Source organism: Paroedura picta, chromosome 15 (assembly GCF_049243985.1).
Source record: "Paroedura picta isolate Pp20150507F chromosome 15, Ppicta_v3.0, whole genome shotgun sequence".
Taxonomy (NCBI): domain Eukaryota; kingdom Metazoa; phylum Chordata; class Lepidosauria; order Squamata; family Gekkonidae; genus Paroedura; species Paroedura picta.
In genome coordinates this window covers 23,332,134-23,345,557 of record NC_135383.1, presented here as the reverse complement: position 1 = coordinate 23,345,557, position 13,424 = coordinate 23,332,134, and positions in this window count along the sequence as shown.

Sequence of the window (13,424 nt, the reverse complement as noted above, 5' to 3'; positions counted from 1 at the left end):
TCTTCTTCTTCTTCTAATTCTTCTTCTTCTTCTTCTTCTTCTTCTTCTTCTTCTTCTTCTTCTTCTTCTTCTTCTTCTTCTTCTTCTTCTTCTTCTTCTTAAGCTTTCCTTCATATTGTCTTAGTTCTTATTGTGTTGTCTTTACACAGTGGATTGTGGTTTTTTGTATAACCATTACCCCTGTGCATCCCATTTTGTATTTTTTTGCTTCTCAGGGCTGGCAGGATTGGGCCCAGCTCCAGGGGGACACCCATACACACAAAACACAAATGCAAACGCAAACGCAAACTCACCCACCTGGGCTTCCCAACTGGCCCCTGTGCACCCACCCCATCCGCTGAATGCCTGGCAGAAGCCGGGCCGGCACCTCCGGGACACGAGAGGCTGCTCACCTTGCCAATGGCGCGGTTTGGGATGCAGCCGATCAGCCGGGTCATTCTGGCTAAGGTCATTTCACGTTCGTGGGAGCAAGAGGAGAACGCCAAGGGAAGAAGGAACTGGGAAAGCAAAGCAAGAGGTGATGAGAAAAGAGCCGAATCAGGGGAATCATCGACTCATAGAATTGGAAGGGGCCTCAAGGGTCATCTAGTCCACCCTCCTGCACAACGCAGGAAGCATCCTTAACCTGAGAATGATAAGGATTGGGGAGTGGGGGGGGAAAGGCAAGTAGAGGGTTGCCAAGGTCTAGGTGTATCCTGGGGATCTCTCAGAATGGTCACTGGTGACAGAGATCAGTGCCCTGGAGAAAATGGCTGCTTTGGAGTTTTTTTTAGGGCTTTGTACCCTGTTGAGTTGACTGCTCTTGAGAAGGCCAGATCCTGAAGATGAAACTCAGATCCTCTGGCCAGCTCATGAGAAGGAAGGACGCCCTGGAGAAGAGCCTAATGCTGGGAGCCCTTTAGGGCAAAAGAAGAAGGGGACGACAGAGAAGAAGGTGGCTGGATGGAGTCACTGAAGCAGTCGGTGCAAACTTAAATGGACTCCGGGGAATGGTGGAGGACAGGAAGGCCTGGAGGAACATTGTCCATGGGGTCGGACACGACTTTGCAACTAACAACAACAACCCCCTTGAGGTCCCTCCCCTCTCTTCCCCAAGCTCCTCTCCCAAATGCCTAGTTATGAAGTCTTGATAATGGAACATGTAAGAAAATAACTCGCAGGGTTCTCAGCCATGCGATTTCCAGCAATGAAACATGGTGGGAAACAGGATGAGGAGGAGGGGAGGGGCCGTAGCTCCATGGCAGAGCCTCCAGTTTGCATGCAGGAGGTCCCAGGTTTGATCCCACGGCATCTCTTGATGAAAGGGCCAATCAGAAGGAGACGTGAAAGCACCCTGCCTGAGACTCTGGGAAGCTGCGGCCAGTCCAAAGGACATAAAAACAGCCACCTTGACCATTGCCCACTGGCAGCCTTCTCCTCCGTGAATCCACCCCATCCCGCTATTCCTGTGGCCATCACAACACCCTCTGGCAGGGAGTGGACAAGAGTGACCTTGACGGGCCATGAGAAGGCCGCTGCCTTCTGCACGCTGCCTGGTGCTTCCTCTACCCTGCCCCACGGAAAGCAAGGCCTTCTGACTAGGGCGTGAATGGCGGGGCCTGCAAGCCAAGCGGCCCATCTAGGCCCTTGGCAGGCTTCCTTCAGCTTCCGCTTGGACCCCCCCCCCCCACTCACCTGCAGAGCGTCCCTAATCAAGGAAGCGTTATAGATCTCCTCCTTGAACTGCTCTCCTCTATCGTTGATGGTGACGGTGATCATATCAATGCAGTCCAGGAACCGCTCCCTGAAAGACGCCTCCTAATCCAGCCAACAAAAGGTCAGAAAGGTGAAGGTGAGGGGGAAAGAGGAAGAAGGGATCCTGAAGAGAGCCCTTGAAGGGAGGGCCTGAGATCTCCTGTTATTCCCCTTGATCGCCAGATGACGGAGATTCGTTCCCATGGAGAAGACAGCTGTTTTGGAGGGTTGACTCCACGGCATCATAACCGACTGAGGTCCCTCCCCCAACCCCTGCCTCCTCAGGCCCCGCCCCCAACTCGCCAGGTATTTCCCAATCTGGAGCTGGCAACCCTACAGAATTGGGACTGTGCCCCAAGGACCCTTGAGTGAATTCTCCATGTCAACTCCATTGGGCATATGGTTACAGGGGGTAGCTGTGTGGTCTGCAGGAGAAAAGCAAGTTTGGAGTCCAGGAGCGTGGCACAGGTGATAAGAAGGGTGGCCTCTAATCTGGAGAGCCGGGTTTAATTTCCCACTGCTCCTCCACAGGCAGCCAGCTGGGTGATCTTGGACCAGTCCCAGTTCTCACAGAGCTCTCTCAGCCCCACCTACATCATGGGGTGTCTGTTGTAAGGAGAGGAAGGCAAGGGGATTGGGAGCTGTTTTGGGGTACACCGACCAACTCTTCTTCTTCTACATTTTAAATGCACCATGGATTCGAGTCCAACAGCACCTTGTTATGATTCATACGCACAAAAGATTGGAAAGAGCCAGAGATCCGGGGCTCCTTAAAGACAAACACTTTTGATCGGAAGAAGTGAGCCGCGACTCACAAAAGCACCTCCCCTGCCCCAAATTTCCGTCCTTCTTTCAGATGCTCCTGGACTCTGGCTTTTTTCCTTCTGCTCCAGACTACCCATCTCATCTGTCTCCATGGAAAGTACTGCAGTTAACCACAGAGAATGGAAAGCCAGAGGAAGGGAGCAGCGTGCTGCAGGAGTCTGTCTCTTCCCTGCGGCTCCGGACAGACTAGCACAGAGACCCAATTTGACCTATCCCCGTGGCAGTTCACCTTTCTAACAACCCTCTCGGCCTGCAAGCTGCTTTATGCACACTTTGGTGTGTGGCCTAGAGCCGTTTGGCTCAAACCACCTCGTAATGACGGTCCCTGGCGAAGGGAGTTTTGATCCTTGAAAGCTCAAACTCTGAAAGAGCGAGGTGGTCCCTAAGTGCAGCCTGGTTAAGAGTGGCAGCCTCTGATCTGAAGAGCCGGGTTCGATTCCGCACCCCACTTTCACAGGCAGCCAGCTGGGAGACCTTGGGCCAGTCCCAACTCTTTCAGAGCTCTCCCCTCCCTCACAGGGTGGCTGTTGGGGGAGAGGAAGGGAAGGCAACTGTAAGCCACTTTGAGACTCCTTCAGTAGAGAAAAGTGGGGGGCAAACAGCAACTCTTCTAAGGTGCTGCGGGGTTGGAAATTAACAATTCCCTTCCTGAAAGTGTAGGAATTATGAGTGACGCAAGACATTGCTCTGGAGAGGAGACACCTGCCCCTCCCCAACCGCCCCCACTCACAGTTCATCTTCCAGGTGGCTACACTGCCCCAGTTTTCGGGCCAGGGTCCAATCCTGTCTGAGAATCACAGCATCTCATTGCTCTGCCATGACCTTCCCTCCACGCTTGATTCAGAAATGGCCTTTGGCCATCTTTGGGGGCGGGGAGGTGGGACATTTAGATGGCTTCAGCCGGCTTTCTTTAACCCAAGTAGCTGAATTTGGTGTGGGTGACCACCAGCCCTCTTTATCCTGGCTACTCCAATCATGTGACGGGAGGGTAGGAGAGAGTGTTAAGGTCTCTCCGGGAGATTATCAATCTGTCTCTCTCATGGGGGGGGGGATTTCCCGGAGAGGATTAAGGGGGCAGCGGTTTATCCGCTACTAAAGATCACATTGCTGGATCCTCACAACCCAGTAAATCTCGGCCCGGTTACCCTCGGGCGTTTCTGGGAAAGGGCTGTGGTGGATGAGCTCCTGGCATGCTTGGAGGGAAGTTTGACCCTTGACCCGTATCAGTCTGACTTCCGACCTGGCCATTGGGTGGAGACGGTGCTGGCTGCCCGGATGGACGACCTCCGGAACGAGCTCGAGAGTGGCGGGTCAGCACTCCTTGGGAGGTTGGATCTGTTGCCGGCGTTTGACGTCGTGGAACACGGCTTGTTGCACCAGCTCGGCGGGACTGGAATTCGGGGGACAGCCCATAAATGGCTGATCTCCTTCCTCCAGAACCGGACACAGGTCCCCTGGCCCCAGACCAATATCGGGTCTTGTCAGGAGCGTGCCTCTGAGCATGCACAGAGTGCGTTTCCCGTGCTATTTAGACAAACCATGAGAGGGAGGGCGAGGAGGGATGCTTTCTTACATGCCCTGGGTAATGCCGACAGACATGTTGGGGTCAGGAAGGAATTTCCCTCCAGGTTAGATTGTCTCAGGGATCCTGGAGGATATTTGCCTTCTTGTTGTCATAGAGCAGAGGTCCAAGGGTGAGGGATATAGCTGTGCGTTTATATATTTATTCATATTTTTAAATTCCATTTATATACTGCCCTCCCTGCAAGCGGGCACAGCTGCATAGTTTCCTGTGTTGTGCAGGGGGTTGGTCAAAATAACTCTTGGGGCGGCCTTCCGGCTCTGTCTTTCTATGCGCCTGTGTTTCTATTGAGGAATTACAGCCCATGCCCACTCGCGTCATGCTGGAGAAGTTGTCGGCCTTCCAGATTAAAGGAGATGTGTGGCTGAGTCTCTCTGTTCTCAAAATTATCCCCTACTTAAAACTTCCCCCTTAATCCACCCAGAGGACACAGGGGGTGAATCAAGGGTCTTCAGCTGGAGAAGATGCAGGAAAAACTCACTACAGCATGGAGGGTCTAAGGAAGACTTTCTCAACTTTTTTTTACCTTTGCGGAACCCTTGAAGTGGTGCGATCCTGCAGACTATGGTTAGGAAGCAGAGCTGTGTCCACGCCCACCCAGAGGCCCTCCTGTTCCCACCCCCCAGGCCCATCACTGGCCATTTTGGGAGGGGGGGAGGTTAACATGTCCATATATGGTCATCTCACCTGATAAATGTTTATATTTTGAGGAAATTTTGTGTGCCAGCTGGGGCTCAGCATTAAGCAAGGAGAAAAGTTCTTATCTTCTGAGTCTTTCAAAGACCTCCTCAAGAAAACCACAGACTAGATTAACAGGTACTATCTAGTTTTATTGTTAGACTCGGAATGACCTCTATCCTGTTTCTAAGAGACTTTGAGCTCTGCTTGAATTTTTGGGTCGCATACAGTCATGAATACAAAGCTGAGGAAGTCTCACAACGAAACTAGCTGGTACCTCGGATTCTCGTCAGTGGTTGTTGTAAGGATGATGATTGAAAACTCACAATAAGATCTTTTCTTCATGTTTAATGCTGATTTCTAGTTGGCACACACAAATTCTTCGGTTACCTGCGAGATTTCTAGAACCACATGTTTTCGTTTTCCTGTTTGCATACATCCTCCTCTGTGTATTTCCACTTTGTTATCTTTTGGTTGGGTCTGGAGGTCTCCTGGAGTTGCTTCTGGTTTCCCGACAAAACAGACCAGTTCTCTTGGAGGGAATGGCTGCTTGGACGGAGGGAGTCTGAGGTGTCTTACCCTGCTGAGGTTTCTCCCCTCCCCTCCCCGCCATCCATCCCTCAATCTCCAGGAGTTCCCCAACCCAGAGCTGGCAACCTGAGGAAGCTTCTATTCGTAAGGAAGGCAGAATGCTGATACCTGATGAGCTTCCTGAAGAAACTTCTGCATGACATTTAGAGCTTCTTTTACGTCTGCCTCAGAGGCCGCTGAACTAAAAGTTGTGTCTGATGCCGAAGTTGGGGAATCTGCAGAGGAAGGACAACGTTCTTAAGGACCGTCACTTGACTGAGCTCATGATGTCTCAGCTGCTTTCGAGAAAAACCCACTCCAACTCCAGAGAATAAAGACTGGTCACCAAAAGGCCATCAGAAACTTGGTTTATCTATTTAACTTTATTTTTATCCCATCATTTCTTTCACTGGGGACCCAAAGTGGCTTCTGCCATACTCTACTCCTTCATTTTGCCCTCAAAACAACCCTGTGAGGTTGGTTAGGTTAAGAGAGTGCTTGGTCCAGAGCCACACCGCAAATTTCCTTGGCACAAACCCGAGTCTCCCAGCTCCTATTTGACACTTTCACTATGCTGTCAAGAGTTAACTTGGGAACTACATAGAATAAGAACCTCAGAAGAGCCCTGCTGGACCAGGCCACGGGCCCATCTCGCCCAGCCTCCTGTCTCACACAGGGGCCAGCCAGTTCCTCTGGAGGGGCAGGAACAGGGCAGAGAGATGAAGGCCTTCCTAAGAACACCAGAAGAGCCCTACTGGTCCCTCTAGCCCAGCCTCCAGTCTCACACAGGGGCCAGCCAGTTCCTCTGGAGGGCCAGCAACAAGCCAGAGAGGCCAAACCTTCTAGAGGAGGACAAGGGGTGATAGAGTAACTGTGTTTAAGTATGCAAGAGGTAGACCTGTTGAAGAGGGAACCAGCTTGTTTACTTCAGTTTTAGAAACGAGGACTAGGAGCCATGGATTCGAATAACGGGAAAGGAAGTTCCACTGAAATATTAGGAAGCGTTTTCCAACAGTGAGGGCTACCCCTAGACAGGCTATGCTGCCTTGGAAAGTGGTGGAGTCTCCTTTGTCGGAAGTTTTAGGAGGAGATTGGATGAGCACCTGTCAGGAGTGAGTGATTTTAAAGTCCCTGAGAAGGTAGAGGGCTGAATTGGATGGTCTCTGAGACTTTAGTTGACAAGCCTCTCACTTGAGGGAAGGTGCAAGCCTAAAATGTTCAGGCTGGAATTTTTAGAAAACGGTTCGAACTGAAGGAGAACAAACAATTCAGGAAGGGGATTGTCCATGGAACTAACTATTGCAATGCTCATGCATATATATCGCCTTGCTTTTACTGCATTATCTTTCTTCCATCCTTTCTTTTTCTGCCTTCTTTCTTGCAGGCACTCTTCTGCAAACCTCTCTCATGTCGCCCCTCAGTTGTCATGTCTCCAAGCTAAAGAGAACAAACACTTTGCCACAGGAGATCTTTTCCACTGGAGAGGCTAGGAACTGAACCCAGGACCAGGGCCATTCTGCATATCTTAGATAATGCGCTTTGAGTGCACGTTAGAAGTAGATTTTCCTGTTCTGCACTGGAAAATCCAGCTGCCAAAGCACATTGAAAGTGCATTATCCTGTGTGTGCGGAATGGGCCTAGGTGTCCTCATGCATGACTAAGACTCCCTGGCCCCTGTGCTAGATGGTCAGGCGAGTAGATGCCCACTGTGCCGCCTTCCCGTCCCCTGGTGTCCTGGGTGGCTAACCTCCGGGTGGGGCCTGGATATCTCTCACTTTCCCAGGAGTGATTGGCTGCTTCGGGTTACGGGCCCAGGGACCTTATGCCCCGCAGAAGCCCCTCCTCTCCCCAAGCTCTAACCCCAAATCTCCAGGAATTCCCCAGTTCAGATACTTCCCAGCCCTCATCCAGGTTCCCAGCTGTTTGTCTTTCCTTGCTAAATGGCATCCTGACAATGACTCAGGTGCAAGAGGCATCCAGCTTACCTGCATGTGTCGGCCAAGATCCTGAGCTGGCCACTTCCAGTAAACCAACCCGTTGGCGTTCTGGCACTTGGCTGCCATCTTGGGCCTGCTTCTTCTTCGCCCCCCAGGCGTAGGAGGGGCTTGTTGGAGGCAACGGAGATTCTTTCCTGTCATGGAGTCAGAAAAGTTTGAGAAACGTCCTCTTCTCCCCCTTTGAGTTTGTATACATTCACGACCCCCCGTATTGTGACCCCTTTGACTTGACCCATCCTGAAACAAAGCTCCACACCAGGTTTTCTCAACCCGTGTTTGTGAAGCCCTGGGGTTTCTTAACGGTGCATGCTGGCAGGGGCTCATGGTAACTGTAGTCCATAGAGAGCCAAAGTTTGGGCACCCTTATGGATTAGAAACTGGGGTAATGACAGGAAGCAAAGAGCTATCATCAATGAAGAGCTCTCACCATGGACGGAAGCAAGCAGGGATGTCCCACAAGGGAAGGTATGGCTGGATCAGACCAGGGAAGGTCCATCCAGTCCAGCTTCCCGTCTCACACAGGGGCCAGCCAGTTCCTCTGCAGGGCCAGCCACAGGGCGGAGAGGCCAAAACCTTCATAAGAGTATCAGCCCTGCTGGATCAGGCCAGGGAAGGTCCATCCTGTCCAGCCTCCCGTCTCACACAGGGGCCAGCCAGTTCCTCTGCAGGGCCAGACACAGGGCAGGGAGGCCAAGGCCTTCCCCTGATAAGACCCTCCAAAGAGACCTGCTGGGTCAGACCAGGGAGGGTCCCTCCAGTCCAGCCTCCCATCTCACACAGGGGCCAGCCAATTCCCCTGCAGGGCCAGCCACAGGGTACAGAGGCCTTCCCCTTCCCCTGAGGCAGCCTCCTGGCTCAGAGATGCAGAGGCTGACTGCCCCAATGGCTAGTGCCCATTGACAGACTTTTCCTCCATAAATCTGTCTAACTTTTCTAGCTGATATTTCCTATGGCCATCACTAGGTCCTCTGGCAGCAAAACCCGCATTTCAGTCCCTCTCTTTGTAATGCAGAATTCCCTTTAATACCTCCTGAATGTCCTGCATGTCAGCCACAGAATGGTTGCCGCAATGTGGCCGCTGTGCCTGACCATCCTTTGCGCTGATAAGATCCATGCTCTGTTGTAGCAGCTACTGCCAAGGCAACATTTTTTAAGAATGGCACTGCCAATCAAATCTCCCATGGCCAGCCAGAAGCCAAAGGCCCAGCCTCCTCCACCCACCTACTCAATGTTCTTGGGCTCCAGGAAAAATGCTGGTGGGTCGTACTGTGGTGCCCAGGGGAGCCATGTGGGGGACCTCTGCCCCTGAAGCTCTCCCTGTCTCCCGTGCCTTTAACAACCAATGGCTCTGCATAAAACGGCAAGCAATGCTTTGAAAGAGTTTGATAACGGGGTTGATTTGGCGGATCAGGCTTTTATTAAGGGCCCAGGAGCAGAGGCCAGTAAGGAAGTTGGCAACCCCGGAGCCCAGGCAGAGTTGCCTTCCCCGATTTCCGCTCTGACCCCCTGCCTGCGTTTTCACCCAGCGTCCCTCCTATCGGCCAAACATTTTGTCCACGATAAGCAACCGGCTCACGTTAAAAACAGAAGTGGCTTATCAGATGAATGCACATTGAGAAAGCTCAAGTATTTATTTGACCCAATTTGGTATTCATTCTACCCCCCCCCCCCGAATGACAGTCCTGCCAGTTCATGAACAAGGGGACGCCTGCAGTGGGAATTCCCAGGGGGTGAAACGTGAATTGTACTTTCTCAGAAGTGACACCTCCACGGACAGCTGGCCACAGTGGATGCAGGATGGGGTGGAATTCTTTAATAGAGGCCTAAACATTTCTTTTGCGCAATCAAACCAGCCACGGAAGCTTCCTGCAAGCAAAAGGTCGCCCCTTTATAGGTGATAGTGGTGTCGCGGGCTCTAATCCGGAAAACGGGGTTTGATTCCCGACTCCTCTTCCACATGCAGCCAGCTAGGTGATCTTGGGCCAGGCCCAGTTCCCCCAGAGCTCTCCCAGCCTCACCTCCGTCACAAGGATTCTGTGGTGGGGAGAGTAATCTCAGGGCTCTCTCAGCCTCCCCTCCCTCTCAGGGTGTCTGTTGTGGGGAGAGGAAAGGGAGGGCGATTGGAAGCCGCTTTGAGCCTCCATTGGGGAGAGAAAAGCGGCATCTAAGAACCAACTCTTCTTCTTCTTCAGTAATCTCAGGGCTCTATCAGCCTCCCCCACCCTCCCCTCAGGGTGTCTGTTGTGGGGAGAGGAAAGGGAGGGCGATTGGAAGCCGCTTTGAGCCTCCATTGGGGAGAGAAAAGCCGCATCTAAGAACCAACTCTTCTTCTTCTTCAGTAATCTCAGGGCTCTCTCAGCCTCCCCTCCCTCTCAGGGTGTCTGTTGTGGGGAGAGGAAAGGGAGGGGGATTGGAAGCCGCCTTGAGCCTCCATTGGGGAGATAAAAGCGGCATAGAAGAACCAAGTCTTCTTATTCTTCAGCAATCTCAGGGCTCTCTCAGCCTCCCCTCCCTCAGAGCCAGTTTGGTGTAGTGGTTTGGTGTAGTGGTTAGGAGTGCAGACTTCTAATCTGGCATGCCAGGTTCGATTCTGTGCTCCCCCACATGCATCCAGCTGGGTGACCTTGGGCTCGCCATGGCACTGATAAAATTGTTCTGACCGAGCAGGAATATCATGGCTCTCTCAGCCTCACCCACCTCACAGGGTGTCTGTTGTGGGGAGAGGAATGCGAAGGCGACTGTAAGCCGCTTTGAGCCTCCTTTGGGTAGGGAAAAGCGGCATATAAGAACCAACTCTTCTTCTTCTTCTCTCAGGGTGTTTGTTGTGGGGAGAGGAAAGGGAGGGCGATTGGAAGCCGCTTTGAGTCTCCTCCGGGTAATAAAGAGCACGGTACAAACTTCCCAGCTTCTTCTCTGATCATAGAAAAGGGGCCGTGGTTCAGTGGCAGAGCTTTTTTCTTTTGCCCTCCTGAACCTCCTGCCCATCAGCATCATGGGAAGCCCTCCAGTTCAAGTCTTTGGGGGTGGGAGAAGAAATTCTCTGTCCTCTCTCCCCCCCTGAACACGCGAAGCTGCGTGACGACCCTGTTTGCATCCCTGTCAGTCTTCTCTACACAGACGGACAGACAGACAGTGGGATTGAACCTGGGCTCTCCTGCTTGCCAAACAGATGCTTTTCCTCTGAGCCAGGACCCCTGCCAGAAACAGGCCAAGAAAGACACCTTATGTCAAATCCTCAAAGTCCGTCTTGTCTCCTCGGACTAGCAGCAACTCCCCAGGATCTCACACAGAGGTCCTTGACAACACCTGGGATCTGGTCCTTTTGAACTGGAGATACTGGGGATTGAACTTGTGTGAGGCGGGAGGGTGGATTAGAAGTACCCTCCCTGGTCTGACCCAGAAGGGCTCTTCTGGTATTCCTATGAAGGCCTCTCTGCCCTGTGGATGGCCCTCCAGAGGAACCGGCTGGCCACATTTGAGACAGGAGGCTGGACTGGAGGGACCCTCCCTGGTCTGACCCAGAAGGGCTCTTCTGGTATTCCTATGAAGGCCTCTCTGCCCTGTGGATGGCCCTCCAGAGGAACTGGCTGGCCACATTTGAGACAGGAGGCTGGACTGGAGGGACCCTCCCTGGTCTGACCCAGCAGGGCTCTTCTGGTATTCCTATGAAGGCCTCTCTGCCCTGTGGATGGCCCTCCAGAGGAACTGGCTGGCCACATTTGAGACAGGAGGCTGGACTGGAGGGACCCTCCCTGGTCTGACCCAGCAGGGCTCTTATCAGGGGAACTCCAGCTCATCTCCAGTCTAGAGAGGTTAATTCCCCCGAAGGAAACGGAATGCTTTGGAGGGAGGACACTGTGTCCTTGTCCCCTACTGAGGTCCCTGTCCTACCCAGCCTCCATCCCCAGATCTCCAGGAGTTTCCATCCTGAATCCGGCTCATTCCCTGCTTGTGGCCAAGGGGAAGGTGGCCATCCGGACACCCTTTTACGTTTGGGTCTGCAGTGAACCCCTCTCTTACCCATTGACCATTTTGCTCAGGAGGCGAGAAGGGGGGCACCCTCTGGGGTCACCGGTTCAAAGCAGAGCTGCTCAACGGACAACAGGAAGCGACCAAGGAAGCCAACAAGGGAGCTTGGCCGATCTGGAGGTCGTCAAAGCGCTAATGCTGTAGAAGGGAAGGACTATGGCGGTTGGTGATGTCACAGGGGGCGGAGCTATTCAAATAGGGCCACCCACGGACTTTCCCAAGCTGATCAGGAGAGCTTAAGAGCCTCAGGAGAGCCCTGCTGAGCCAGACCAGGGAGGGCCCATCCAGTCTCCAGCAGGGGCCAACCAGGTCCTTTGCAGGTCCAGCAACAGGGAATAAAGGCTGAGGTTGCCTCCTGGTTCTGGGATGCAGAGGTTTAGTGCTCCCCCTCAGTCACTACTCCTTCGGGTTGTGAAAAGCAGGGTATAAACACCCCACTCTTCTTCGTCATCTTCTGTAATGTACCTGATTCAACACCCTATGAGGGATATACAACGGGGGACATCGGAGGAGATATGCAGTTAGCATATTCCTGGTATTTTTCAAATCCTGTGTCCTGATTGGCTCAACCGGAGATTTCCTGCTGTTTTGAGCACGTCTTCCCTAATCGCCTCAACAACAATTAGTCAGTTAAACTGTTAGGACTATCTCACTCCTCTCTTTTTTTGCAAAGTAATTTCTCTTTTCAATAAAGAGTATTTGTTAAGCAGCCTGTACCCCACTCCTCCTTTGCACATTAAAATTTTGCTGATAGTTGTATGGAAAAAAGGGAAGAGAGAAGTTTGTTAACAGTTTCGAGTTCCCCCTGGGGAGAAAGGTGGAACTCTCTGAGTTCGGCAGGGCCTGCTAAACGGAGCTCTTCCGCCAGGCCTATGGTTGAGACTGGCTGGACTATAAACACTACACCGAAAACCTGGGCCTCCCTCCCTCCCCTTTCTGGCCTTCTTTCCCCTTTTCCCTCAGGTTGCTCCAATCTAATATCAAACTGGGTACAAGGGGAATTGTGGTTTTAAACTGTTTTAAATGGTTTTTGCATTTTTATCTGATTGTTCATTGAATTGTATCTATGTAAACCGCCTCAAGGCAGGACTCCCAAATGGGGCGGAATAGCAACCCCCAAATAAATAATAAAATAGAGTAAAATGAAACCAATGAATGAATCAATCAATCTTCACAGATCTGGGGCTCAACCTTTCCTGGATGGGCAATCTCCTCATTTATGTTGCGGGAGAAAGGCAGGAGAGAAATGCCTTCAACCCAGAAGGATGATTTCTTCTGAAAGGGAAACTGGCCCGCAAGGAAGAAGTCCAGCTAAGCTGCTGCTGACACAGTGTCCCCCGTTCCCCCCCGGAAACGCCACTCTTCCTGTCTCCATTTGTGCCCCTGCAGACGGGCAATCCAGAGGGGCCAAACACAATCCAGAGGGGCCAAACACAAGCCCATCAGGAGACGCGGACAGAGGAGGGGATGTGTCCTTCCCTGGAAAGCACCTGCCCTCCCTGCAGATTCGTGCAGAAAGATGAAGCGACAGCCTCTTCCCCGGATGAGATGTTTGAAATGGCGATGAGGGGTTGGTAGGGTTGCCAACCTCCAGGTGGCACCTGGAGACTGGCTGAACTCCCCAAACCCAGCCTCCCCAGGGCCTCCTCCCAAGTCTCCAGGTATTCCCAACTCAGTGAGATCTAGAGCTCTCCTGGATTTACAACTCACCTGGAGAACTGGGTTCAATTTCCCACTCTTCTTCCACATACAGTCAGCTGGGTTACCCTGGGCCAGTCAGTTCTCTTAGAGCTCTCTTAGCCCCACCTTCCTTGCAGGGTGTCTGTTATGGGGAGAGGGAGGGAAAGCTGCTCGTCAGCCGCTTTGGGGCTCCTTCAAGTAGTAAAAAGTGGGGTATAAAAAGCCTGTTCGTCTTCTACTTCATCTCCAGACACTCGAATTTAGTCTCCTGGAAGAAAACGGCTGCTTTGGAGGGTGGGATTGTGCCCCATGGGGGTATAATTCCAACC